General features: G+C 42.5%; 1 long non-coding RNA gene across 14 annotated transcripts in view; it reads left to right on the forward strand.

The window, feature by feature from the left end:
* The first annotated feature begins 9,780 nt into the window (after positions 1-9,780).
* LOC123121070 (uncharacterized) overlaps positions 9,781-14,205 on the forward strand; it is an 8,162-nt gene continuing 3,737 nt past the window's right edge. For 6 of the 14 annotated variants that reach the window (XR_006459622.1, XR_006459623.1, XR_006459631.1 and 3 more), the window contains exons 1-3: positions 9,781-10,366; positions 10,444-10,492; positions 10,599-13,655. This is a non-coding gene — a long non-coding RNA (uncharacterized lncRNA). The remainder of the gene's footprint in view (positions 10,367-10,443; positions 10,493-10,598; positions 13,656-14,205) is intronic. The other 8 variants (XR_006459630.1, XR_006459635.1, XR_006459634.1 and 5 more) reach the window with 7 other exon arrangements.

Here is a 14,205-nt window from a genome sequence, read left to right on the forward strand (position 1 = left end):
TACCGACGATCGAATCTCGGGCAAGTAACATACCGATGACAAAGGGAATAACATATGTTGTTATGCGGTTTGACTGATAAAGATCTTCATAGAATATGTAGGAACCAATATGAGCATCCAGGTTCCGCTATTGGTTATTGACCGGAGATGTGTCTCGGTCATGTCTACATAGTTCTCGAATCCGTAGGGTCCGCACGCTTAACGTTCGATGGCGATTTGTATTTTGAGTTATGTGATTTGATGACCGAAGTTTGTTCGGAGTCCCGGATGAGATCACAGACATGACGAGGAGTCTCGAAATGGTCGAGAGGTAAAGATTGATATATTGGAAGGTAGTATTCGGACACCGGAAGGGTTCTAGAGTGTATCAGGTACATACCGGAGTACCGGAGGGGTTACCGGACCCCCCCCCCCTGGGGAAAGATATGGGCCTTATGGGCCCTAGGAGGGAGGCTAACCAGCCCACAAGGGGCTGGTGCACCCCCCACAAGGGAGGAGGCCGAATTGGACTTGGGTAGGGGGCGCCACCCACCTTTCCTTCTCCTACTCCCTCTCCTTCCCCTTTCCCTTTCTGGTAGAAGGAAAAAAGGGTGGGGCCGAATCCTACTAGGACTGGAGTCCTAGTAGGACTCCCCTCTCCCTAGCGCGCCCCTTGTTGGCCGGCCTCCTCCTCCCCTCCTTTATATACGGGGGCAGGGGGCACCCCAAAGGGACAACAGACAATCTATTAGCCATGTGCGGTGCCCCCCTCCACAGTTACACACCTCGGTAATATCGTCATAGTGCTTAGGCGAAGCCCTGCGCCGGTAACTTGATCATCACCGTCGTCGCGCCGTCGTGCTGACGGAACTCTCCCTCGGCCTCAACTGGATTAAGAGCTCGAGGGACGTCATCGAGCTGAACGTGTGCTGAACGCGGAGGTGTCGTACGTTCGGTGCTTGGATCGGTTGGATCGCGAAGATGTTCGACTACATCAACCGCGTTACTAAACGCTTCCGCTTTCGGTCTACGAGGGTACATGGACACACTCTCCCCGCTCGTTGCTATGCTTCTCCTAGATAGATCTTGCGTGATCGTAGGAATTTTTTTGAAATACTACGTTCCCCAACAACTGTAGCGGGAGACCTTTCCGCGGATGGCAAGGCCAATACTCAGCTACAATCTGCAGGGGCAGATATGGCAGATACTTGGGATCTTCTTCTATTGTTCTTCATGGCACCACTGACACGACAATGTTGCAAATCCTAGTGTGTCGCGAAGCTTTATCGTTATATGAAGATCTCTCCATCTCTAAGATTGTTATTGCATGTCACTCTAAGATAGTGTTGAATGACATTTTGGAGGGAAAAGGAGCCATGTGCGAGGCTATTGTTAGGGAATTCAATACTAGGGCTTGTTACCTTTGAAAGTAAAGCTTTGAACTATGAAGCTTGTTCGCTTGCCAAACACTCTTCTTTGCTAGATCAGGGGCGCCACTTGTGGCTAATTTCTCTGCATGACCCCTCTTGTATTCCTATGAACATACACATTGATCAATAAAGTGTTGGCATTTCTCAAAAAAAATCTAGATAGTTTCCTTTGTGCATGGCCACACATTATACATGCAAATCACAACACAACCATCACTATATATACTTTCGTTGACAGGTATATTACTCCATAGTTATAAGGATAAATAGAGGGGTAGAAGCGAAAATTAAAACCATAATTCTAATGTAGTACATTTAAACAAATTTATTGCAAATCAATTTATTATGTGAAAATTCAAGCATAGATATTTGAAGAATTGAAAAATGTCCGTTCGAATTAGTGAATTGAGCAAACCAGAATTCAGAAAGTGCAAAACATAATAATAATAATTTTTTATTGAAATTGAATAAAAGGAAAAAGGTATAATAAATTCCAATAGAAGGAAGATAAAATCATGGGAGTGGTGTTACCCTAAAAGAAGAAATGCAAAAAAAAAAAATATAATGAAAAAAATATAGACATGGTGTTACCTTCAAACATAAATGAATAAAAATAGAAGAGAGAAGAGCATGACAATTTTTGAGGAAGAAAGAATTCTAGGTGTGGTGTTAATAGAAGAAATGAAGAAAAAAAAAAACAAATGAACTACACGAGCGGCTTACCCATAAAAGTAACGATATTCAAAACTAAAAATATATATATAACAATATATTATACCGGCTAAGCTAGAGCTCATACCATGCGTTTGGAGTGTAAGCGTGAGCTTGCTCTTAGCCTGCCACGTGTCTTTGTTTTTATTTGATTCACTCTTGATTTTGTAGTGGGTTTGGAGTTGCTTTTTACTAGCACGTAACATGTGAGCAGCCGCAACTTGCTAATTTGGACATCTGAACGACCGTGGACATGTTTGGACGCGTCCGCTTGCACTAATCGGTCACACCTTAAATCTTCCTTCGCACAACTGGATATCTCAATTACCAAACCTCAAATCTATACAAATACATGCAACGTAACGTAAATGAGCAACTACTCCATTCAGCTACTGCATCAGGATTTGCTATCGGACTATCGAAAATTGGTATGTTTTACCTACGTACTAGCTATGGAGAAAATTATTCTGTTGGGAAACGTTGCATGATAAATAAAAAATTTCTACGTACACGTAAAATCTATCCATGAAGATGCATAGCAACGAGAGGGAGAGTGTGTCTACGTACCCTCGTAGACCGTAAGCGGAAGCATTTAGTAACGCGGTTGATATAGTCGAACTTCTTCGCGATCCAACCGACCGAGTAGCGAACGTACGGCACATCCGCGTTCAGCACACGTTCAGCTCGGTGACGTCCACCCCTTCTTGATCCAGCAAGACGACAAGGTAGTGGATGAGTTCCGGCAGCACGACGACATGGTGACGGTGATGGTGATGCTATCTCCGCAGGGCTTCGCCTAAGCACTACGAAAATATAACCGAGGGTGTAAACGGTGGAGGGGGGCGCCGCACACGCCTAAGCAATTGTCAGGTGGCGTGAGTTGTGAAATAATTCCACATTGTTTTAAATGATTCTCCACTTCACTCTAAAATTCTTTGTGCTTTTCAAACGTTTTAGACTTGTGTTTCATCAAGTAGATATACACATACCTACTCAAATCATCTATGAGGTGAGAAAATAACGGTACACGCCACGTGCTTAGCACTCATCGGATCGCATACATCGGTATGTATTATTTCCAATAAGTCATTAGCTCGCTCCATTGTTCCAGAAAATGGAGTTTTAGTCATCTTGCCCATGAGGCATGGTTCGCAAGTATCAAATGATACATAATCAAGTGATTCCAAAAGTCCATTCACACGGAGTTTCTTCATGTGCTTTACACCAATATGACCTAAACAGCAGTGCCACAAGTATGTTGTACTATCATTATCAACTTTGCATTTTTTGGCATCAATATTATGAATATGTGTATCACTACGATCGAGATTCAGTAAACCATTCACATTGGATGTATGACCATAGAAGGTTTTATTCATGTAAGTAGAACAATTCTCTGACTTAAATGAATAGCCGTTGCAATAAACATGATCTAATCATATTCATGCTCAACGCAAACACCAAATAACATTTATTTATATTCAACACTAATCCCGAAGGTAGAGGGAATGTGCGATGGTGATCTTATCAACCTTGAAATCACTTCCAACACACATCGTCACCTCGCCCTTAACTAGTCTTTGTTTATTCCGCAACTCTTGTTTCGAGTTACTAATCCTAGCAACTGAACCGGTATCAAAATACCCAGGGGCTACTATGAACACTAGTAAGGTAGACATCAATAATATGTATATCAAATATACCTTTTTTCACTTTGCCATCCTTCTTATCCGCCAAGTATTTTGGGTAGTCCCGCTTCCGGTGACCATTTTCTTTGCAGTTGGAGCGCTCAGTTTCAGGTTTGAGTCCAGCTTTGGGCTTCTTCACGGGAGCGACAACTTGCTTGCCATTGTTCTTGAAATCCTTTTCTTTCGCTTGTCCTTTTTCCTGAAATTAGTGGTCTTGTTAACCATCAACACTTGATGCTCTTTCTTGATTTCTACCTCCGCCGATTTCAGTATCGCGAAGAGCTCGGTGATCGTTTTTGTCATCCCTTGCATATTATAGTTCATCACAAAGCTCTAGTAGCTTGGTGATAGTGACTAGAGAATTCCGTCAATCACTATCTTATTAGTAAGATTAACTCCCATTTTATTCAAGTGATTGTGGTACCTAGACATTCTGAGCACTTGTTCACTGGCTGAGCTATTCTCCTCCATCTTGTAGGCAAAGTATTTGTCAGAGGTCTCACACCTCTCAACACAGGCATGAGCCTGAAATACCAATTTCAGCTCTTGGAATATCTCACATGTTCCATGGCGTTCAAAACGTCTTTGGAGCCACGATTCTAAGCCGTAAAGTATGGCACACTAAACTATCAAGTAGTCATCATATCGAGCTTGCTAGAAGTTCATTACGTCTACATCAGCTCCTGCAACAGGTCTGTCACCTAGCGGTGCATCAAGAAGATAATTCTTCTGTGCAGCAATGAGGATAATCCTCAGATCACGGACTCAGTCTGCTTTATTGCTACCATCATCTTAGTTTTCTCTAGAAACATATCAAAAATAGGGGAGCTATATCGCGAGCTATTGATCTACAACATAGGTATGCAAAAACTATTAGGACTAAGTTCATGATAAATTAAGTTCAATTAATCAAATTACTAATGAACTCTCACTTAAATAAACACCCCTCAAGTTATCTAAGTGATACATGATCCAAATCAACTAACTCATGTCCGATCATCACGTGAGATAGGGTAGTCATCAATGGTGAACATGTCTATGTTGATCATATCTACTATGACTCACGTTCGACATTTCGGTCTCCAGTGTTCCGAGACCATGTCTGTACGTGCTAGGCTCGTCAAGTTTAACCCAAGTATTCTGCATGTGCAAAACTGTCTTACACCCGTTGTATGTGAACATAGAGTCTATCACACCGGATCATCACTAGGTGCTTCGAAACGACGAACTTTGGCAACAGTGCATACTTGGGGAGAACACTTTTATCTTGAAATTTAGTGAAGGAATCATCTTATAATACTACCACCATTCTAAGCAAAATAAGGTGCATAAAAGATAAACATCACATGCAATCAAAATATGTGACATGATATGGCCATCATCATCTTGTGCTTTTGATCTCCATCTCCAAAGCATCGTCATGATCTCCATCGTCACTGGCTCGACACCTTAATATCTATCGTTGCGTCGGGGTCATCTCGCCAACTATTGCTTCTACAACTATTGCTAACGCGTAGCGATAAAGTAAAGCAATTACATGGCGCTTGCATTTCATACAATAATTAAGAGGCAACCCTAAGGCTCCTGTCGGTTGTCGATATTACAAAACATGATCATATCATACATCAACATATATCACATCATATCTTAACCATATCACATCACAACATGCCCTGCAAAAACAAGTTAGACATCCTCTACTTTGTTGTTGCAAGTTTTACATGGCTGCTACGGGCTTCTAGCAAGAACCGTTCTTAACTACGCAAAAACCACAAGGTGATTTATCAAGTTTGCTGTTTTAACCTTCTTCAAGGACCGGCTGTAGTCAAATTCGATTCAACTAAAGTAGGAGAAAATGACACCTGCCAACCACCTTTTATGCAAAACAAGTTGAGTCGGTGGAACCGGTCTCATGTGCGTGGACATGTGAGGTTGGTCCGGGCCGCTTCATCCCACAATATTGTCGCAGTATGACTATCACCACCCACAACTCTTTGTGTTCTACTCGTGCATATCATCTACGCATATACCTGGCTCAGATGCCACTGTTGGGAAACGTTGCATGGAAAACAAAAATTTTCTACGCACATGCAAGGTCTATCCATGGATATGCATAGCAACGAGAGGGGAGAGTGTGTCTACGTACCCTCGTAGACCATAAGCGGAAGCATTTAGTAACACGGTTGATGTAGTTGAACTTCTTCGCGATCCAATCGATCGAGTACCAAACGTACATCACCTCCGCGTTCAGCACATGTTCAACTCGGTGACATCCACACCTTCTTGATCCAGCAAGACGGCGAGGTAGTGGATGAGTTACAACAACACGATGGTGTGGTGACGGTGATGGTGATGCTATCTCCGCAGGGCTTCACCTAAGCACTACGAAAATATGACCGAGGGTGTAAACAGTGGAGGGGGCGCCGCACACGGCTAAGAATTCTCGTGGTTATGTGTGGCGCCCCCTCCCACATATATATATGTGGGGGGAGATGGGAGAGGCCAAGGGGCGCCCCAAGTAGGGCCGAATCCTACTTGGGCTCCAGCCCTTGGCCGCGCCCCCTTCCATGTTTGCTGGAGGGGAAAAGGGAAAGGGGGAGAGGGAAAGAAGGGGGAGGCCAAATCCCCCCTTTCCTTTCTCCCACTTGGCCGACTGCCATAGGGGGTGCGCCAACCCCTTGTGGGCTGGGGTGCTCCCCTCTAATGGCCCAATAGGCCCATTACCCTCCCGGGGTGTCCGGAACCCCTTCCGGTGACCTGATTTCTACCTGGTACATCCCGAAGCTCTTCCAGTGTCCAAATATCATCGCCCTATATATCGATCTTTACCTCTGGACCATTCCGGAGCTCCTCGTCATCTCTGTGATCTCATCCAGGACTCCGAACAACATTCGGTCACCAAATCATATAACTCATATAACGCTATATCGTCAACGAACGTTTAAGCACGCGGACCCTACGGGTTCGAGAACTATGTAGACATGACCGAGACACCTCTCCGGTCAATAACCAATAGCGGAAGCTGGATGCCCATATTGGCTCCTACATATTCTACGAAGATCTTTATCGGTCGAACCTTATGACAACATTTGTCCATCGGTATGTGATACGTCTCCAACGTATCTATAATTTTTTATTGTTCCATGCTATTATATAATCTGTTTTGGATGTTTAATGGGCTTATTTATACACTTTTATATTATTTTTGAGACTAACCTATTAACCGGAGGCCCAGCCCAAATTGCTGTTTTTTTTTCCTATTTCAGTGTTTCGCAGAAAAAGGATATCAAACGGAGTCCAAACGGAATGAAACCTTCGGGAGCGTGATTTTTGGAACAAACGTGATCCAGAGGACTTGGAGTGGACGTCAAGCAACCAACGAGGAGGCCACGAGGCAGGGGGGCGCGCCTACCCCCCTGGGCGCGCCCTCCACCCTCGTGGGCCCCTTGTGGCTCCACCGACCTACTTCTTCCTCCTATATATACCTACGTACCCCCAAACCATCGAAGAGCACCACAAAAACCTAATTCCACCGCCGCAACCTTCTGTACCCGTGAGATCCCATCTTGGGGCCTTTTCCGGCGTCCTGCCGGAGGGGCCATTGATCACGGAGGGCTTCTACATCAACACCATAGCCTCTCCGATGATGTGTGAGTAGTTTACCTCAGACCTTCGGGTCCATAGTTATTAGCTAGATGGATTCTTCTCTCTCTTTGGATCTCAATACAAAGTTCTCTTCGATTCTCTTGGAGATCTATTTGATGTAATCTTCTTTTGCGGTGTGTTTGTCGAGATTCGATGAATTGTGGGTTTATGATCAAGATTATCTATGAACAATATTTGAATCTTCTCTGAATTCTTTTATGTATGATTGGTATCTTTGCAAGTCTCTTCGAATTATCAGTTTGGTTTGGCCTACTAGATTGATCTTTCTTGCAATGGGAGGAGTGCTTAGCTTTGGGTTCAATCTTGCGGTGCTCGATCCCAGTGACAGTAGGGGAAACGACACGTATTGTATTGTTGCCATCGAGGATAAAAAGATGGGGTTTATATCATATTGCATGAGTTTATCCCTCTACATCATGTCATCTTGCTTAAAGCGTTACTCCGTTCTTATGAACTTAATACTCTAGATGCATGCTGGATAGCGGTCGATGTGTGGAGTAATAGTAGTACATGCAGGCAGGAGTCGCTCTACTTGTCACGGACGTGATGCCTATATACATGATCATACCTAGATATTCTCATAACTATGCTCAATTCTATCAATTGCTCGACAGTAATTTGTTCACCCATCGTAATACTTATGCTATCTTGAGAGAAGCCACTAGTGAAACCTATGGCCCCGGGTCTATTTTCCATCATATTAATCTTCCGTCAACAAGCTATTTCTATCTTTGTTTATTTTGCAATCTTTACTTTTAATCTTTATCATAAAAATACCAAAAATATTATCTTATCATCTCTATCAGATCTCATTTCTACAAGTGGCCGTGAAGGGATTGACAACCCCTTTATCCCGTTGGTTGCAAGATTCTTATTTGTTTGTCTAGGTGCACGGGACTTGAGCGTGGCCTCCTACTGGATTGATACCTTGGTTCTCAAAAACTGAGGGAAATACTTATGCTACTTTGCTGCATCACCCTTTCCTCTTCAAGGGAAAACCAACGCAGTGCTCAAGAGGTAGCAGTATGTTACTTGCCCGATATTCGATCGTCGGTATCTTCATACCTAGTTCAATCTCGTTACCGATAAGTCTCTTTACTCGTTCTGTAATACATCATCTTGCAACTAACACTTCAGTCACTTTGCTTGCAAAGCTTCTTATGATGTGTATTACCGAGAGGGCCCAGAGATACCTCTCTGATACACGGAGTGACAAATCCTAATCTCGATTTATGCCAACTCAACAAACACCTTCGGAGATACCTGTAAAGCATCTTTATGATCACCCAGTTACGTTCTGATGTTGGTAGCACACAAGGTATTCCTCCGGTATCCGGGAGTTGCATAATCTCATAGTCGAACAAATATGTATTTGACATCAAGAAAGCAATAGCAATAAACTGAACGATCAATATGCCAAGCTAACGGATGGGTCTTTTCCATCACATCATTCTCCTAATGATGTGATCCCGTTATCAAATGACAACACATGTCCATGGTTAGGAAACCTTAACCATCTTTGATCAACGAGCTAGCCTAGTAGAGGCTTACTAGATACACAATATTTGTTTATGTATCCACACATGTATTTAAGTTTCCGGTCAATACAATTCTAGCATGAATAAAAAACCTTTATCATGATTTAGGAAATATAATAATAACAGTTTTATTAATGCCTCTAGGGCATATTCCGATCACATTCATGGCTGCCCTTGCTGTCCTTCTCGCGGGACGACACCCAAGTCGACGGACCCAGACGATCGGAGTCAGATCTATTTCCCACCATGCTGGAGATCGCCGGACGGGAGTTTGGGGGTGGAGTAAGGAGAGTGGAGTGGAGTTGCTAGGGTTTGGTTTGGGAAGCGTATAAAAACGAATATATGTGGGGTCGAGTGGGCAGCGTGGGCCGGCTCTGACATGGCGGTGCGCCTGGTCGTGCCTGGACCACCCCATGTCCACCTCATATTTCAGTTGGATGTGAGGGGTGCCGGTCAGCTTGGTCGTTTGAGGCGCCTGTTTGGGTCACATCTTTTTGACCGGTCACTGACCGGGCCGTCCACCCAGACGTTTCAGGGTGGTTTGAGGCGCCCGGCTATACATGCTCTTAGCCACCGCTTTACATGTTCATATATCTCATCTAGAACTTCCCTGTATGTAAAAAAATCAAATTACCCAACCTTGTCCTCAGCCCGATACACATCTCTTTCGGATGCTTCACTGCGGCCGTTGGCTGGCCGCCTGTCGTGTCACCACCACAAAGCTCTCCCCTCCCTCCACCCTTGCTCTCCTACCCCACACCTCTCATCTTTACAGTTTGTAAGCTCCCAGGAATTACAGCGCTCTGGTTGATCGAGGCTAATGGGACCACCTGGAGTCGGTAATTCGTTATGTTGGGCCGTCGCTGCTCGCTGCCCCCAAACCAAGCTCGTATCCCACTCTCCTATTGTCAACCCATCTCTCTTCTCTACTTTCGAGCGCCACCAAGCTAGGGTTTGCGGCCGCCGCCAACCTAGCTCCGACCGGCACCGTGGATATCCTCTTCGGCTACAACTTGCATGTTGTTTCCCCGCCGAGATTCGTGATGCAATTCGAGGTTGCTTGCCGCATGCTCCTTTCTCCATAGGTTACAGGCCACCTCGAGGTTCCCCTATCTGCCATCCACTCCGTTGCCCTGACTCCCACTGGCCCGCCCCCCTCCCCGTACGCAACACTATCAATGACCGACTGGAGCAGTGACAGGACAACCATCTTTGTCCCCAGTCCCAATCTCCCACAAGACCCTGCAGCCCAAGATCACTTCCGGCGGCCGCATGTGCTTCCGCTCTGCCCTAGGGGCCGAGGTTGCACGGGTTGCTGATGTTTCAGTCGAGTTCTTCGATTTGGATGTGGCAAGTGGGTTCATTTTTTCAATCTTTGTTCTCTGGATCATCATCCTTTAGTTCTTTACCTAATGTCTGATTTGTTGGCAGATTTGGTTTGTGCGTTTTCTTGCTTGAGGCACCAGTTTTAGAGAAATAGGTAATTTAAAATTTTACTTTTGTTAGCTCTCTGGATGGAGTACGTAATTTCACTTTTGTCAGGATGATTTCTGTATGCTTCATGTTTAATTTTTCCAATGATTTAGGTCTTTGGTCTCCTTTGAGTATATCCAGCAAACAAGAAATTTCCTAAACCTGGAGCCTATTAAGCACGAATAGGCGAGTGGCTACATCCTTTTGTGCCTATCAGGGTCTCAAGGAGGAAGAAGCGGGTAGTATTTTTTTGTCATCAACTATTTTTAGCAAATTGCAGGCTGCAACATGAGCTCATGGACGGAAAATAATTAAGAGAGCAGAAGTTACAAGGATAATAACATCATTAAACTGCTATTGAATTTTCAAATTACATAGAGCAGAAGTGGCATCCTTACAGGGATAGTATAAAACATACTACTACCTTTCTAACTTCTTATAAGACATTTTTAGAGTCTATGACTATGTCAAAAAGCGTCTTATATTAAGTTATACTCCCGTGTTACCTACTCTAGTCATATGTGGAAGTAGAGGGAGAGTGTCTATGATAGTTTCTACACCCGTGTTACCTACTTCAGTCATAGTCAGTTATTCATTCTAGGTTGCAATTATCTCAGTTTGAAGTAGGCTAATAAGACACGTAATAATATCTCTGTCAAGATATGTTAGTCATTCCTTTAATGAAAAGATTGTACTAACACATTCTTCTCTACAGTTCCTAGAATATGCATATGTTTCAGACATATATATGACATCTGTATGTTGATCATGACTAATTCATTAGCAGTAAGCTGTTTTTCTTTTGTAAGGACTTCCTTTTATTTCTCCTTTGTATCAACACCCATGACTATTGATTCTTTTGGATAGTGCATTCTGTAAGTTCATTATGGAAATAGTACCATTAACACTCTTTAGGTACTGAAATATGTAGATCAGTTGCCTTTGTCAAACTCATGCTAACCTAACAGGATGCTCAACATTCTCTTACCTTTCACGCACTGCATGTTCTCAAAACTGCAGTTGTATTAGCGTTGCTGATTGATGTGCATGGTCTTCTGTCAATTTTTGTATGTCATGGGTCAATCGATGATTGTAACTCGGAAATGGTGCAACACAAAACTATGCAAGTTATGGTCTGTTATTTTGGTGTTCATTTATACAACCTTTTCCCTACTTTCAGGAAGCTAGAATCAAGCAATGCATGATGAAAACAATTGCTTTGACTGATGTATAGGCCCTTTTGAGTCATCATAGTTTTTCAGACGAAAATAGCATCATTAAATATTGCAATTTTAGAGAAGATATAGGTGCATCAAAGCGAAGTATGTGAACGAATTGTTTGAAGACATGATGGGCATATGTGTATCAAGGGTTGCATGTCAGTAATATTTGAAACATGAAGGATACAGAAAGAAGCCTTATCTTTTCTTGCAAGGGAAAAAGAGGTGTTCAATGTGCCAAGCTGCCAACTATACATCAAAGAGAGTATAGTATCACCATGATCACAAAATAGGTAACTACATCAAAATAAAATTTATTGCATGCACAAACAGAGTTACCCTGCTGCACGGGTAGTCTGGCGGAAATCTGAAAGAGTAAAAGGGAGTAACATTTCTGACCCTTACATCCTTTTTCCCATCAGCTAAGACTCAGTAGTGGCTGAAGATTTTTTTTCTGTAATATGTGGAAGCTCAAGATCGCTATGGATGGACCATTGATTAACAATGGCGACAATTATTGGAAGAGAATCATGTAGTCTAACCAGAACAATAGACCATCTGAAAAGGCAGGATGCAGTTGTGGCTGCAAGAGTCAAATTTGAGAAGAATATGTTCATGAAAAGATAACTCTGCTCTGGTGCAGGTAAAATGACAAGAATTTCTAAAGATCTTGATAGTTTTCAGGGTCAAATAAGTGGATAGTTATGTATTTTTTCTACATTGATTCTCCCTTTCATTTTAATCACTAAACCAAAAGAAAAAGTTGACCTTCTACTACTTTAATTCTTTCATTTGAACAATCCATTCATAATTAAACTTATTTGTCCACCCCAAATAACACTGAACCATTTTCCCGCTCATTCCTCCCTTAATCCCTATAGCTTTCAGGTAGGCATTTATGTTGCTTTGTTGGCACTAGCACTATGTTTGTTTTCCTCCTCGCTTCGTATGATCCTCTAATAAGCTAAACTGTTATTCATCTTTTAATTCCTTCAATACATTGATGGTCAAAGTGTGATCTTGAAGATCGTGTCAGGTTCTAGACAATATTAACACACCTGTATGTGATAACTTGTAACTTTTTCTTTTGACATGATGATAACTAACTATTTAAGAGAGAAACACCAAGTAATTGATCATGGACTAGTTTACATCGCGTTGTGTGAAATAGACAAATACTTGACTCTGTCATATAGGCGGCATACTATATCTATGCCATCCCTTGCTAAATATTTAGTTGTTCAATACCTGAAGCATATGGTGATTACCTGTGGTCTGTGGTAATCCATATACATAGTAACATTTGAGAAATGTGCAGTATCATTTCAACATCAGTTTTTAAGCACCAAAAATGCAACTTATCGAAGTAGTACCTAATTGCCACCCAACTTCATTAAGGCTTCATCCAGCAATGGCTAAAAATAAAGCGTGGGACTTCAAAGTAGGTAAGGTCTGCACTAATTAGAGGTTCATTTCACAGCCACTCCTGTTTATGTAGTATTTTATTGTGTTGTGCTTTATAATATATGATTTTATTAGAAAAGACTTAGTATCCTTTTGTTTCCATTTGAATTTAATTTTCTCTTGCAGTTAAAGGTGGCTGGAAGTTTTTGCATGATCTACACATTCACACTATAAGATATGGAAATGTTAGCCATGTATTCCTTCTCTTGTTTAACTCTTGATGATTCAGTGAGTTAGTTTTGTCGTTAGATTCTCATCCACTTCTGTTAAATATGTTATGCTATTCCTTCCTCTAATTATCCTAAGTTCTTTGTGGCATCAACGTGTTTGCCTATGTTCATGATTCTGTATGAGTGATTTAATTTTTTGTCTTACTCTATGCGTAGGTATGCAGAGCATTGATGCTGCCAATCGATCATCTGCCCCAAGCTTACCAAAGACAGAAATTCCAAGGCAGTTGGCACAATATTCTAATGGAATAACAAAGTGAGTAGTTGTATAGTGTTTGTTTGCTACATTTATTTTGGACGTGTTCCTTGCCCACTGTCGGTCGTCCACTTATTTATCTTGCAAATGTCTTCCAGTTCCCAACCGGATATATGGATGTTTGATTGTTGTATATATTGCTGGAATTTCAATGTTATAATTATTTCCAGCACCTATTACTTGCCTCAAGCTAAAATAATTCATCGCAGTGCCTGATCAGGATAGGCTTAGGTGATACGAGGCAGCTAACTGCAACAGCCCAAAGGCAAAAAAAACATTAAATCAAAGAAAAAACATTTTAAATCAAACAAGTGAAAAATGGCGCGGCGAAGCGCGCATATCCCTCTTGTTCATTCCTATGCCCGTTATACTCTACTCAGCCATGGAGCCGACAACTACAAATCTTAGGCCAGGTTACTGAGTTCTGTTCGGCTCGACGGAGGAAGTTTCACTCCAGCTAGGGATGGCCCGCCTTCACCGACCATCACTGACCGCTGGAAAGTCTAGGCCTCAGCCTTCTCCATCGATTTCCTAGCATCGCTGCTACTCT

Source organism: Triticum aestivum, chromosome 5D, assembly GCF_018294505.1.
Source record: "Triticum aestivum cultivar Chinese Spring chromosome 5D, IWGSC CS RefSeq v2.1, whole genome shotgun sequence".
NCBI lineage: Eukaryota > Viridiplantae > Streptophyta > Magnoliopsida > Poales > Poaceae > Triticum > Triticum aestivum.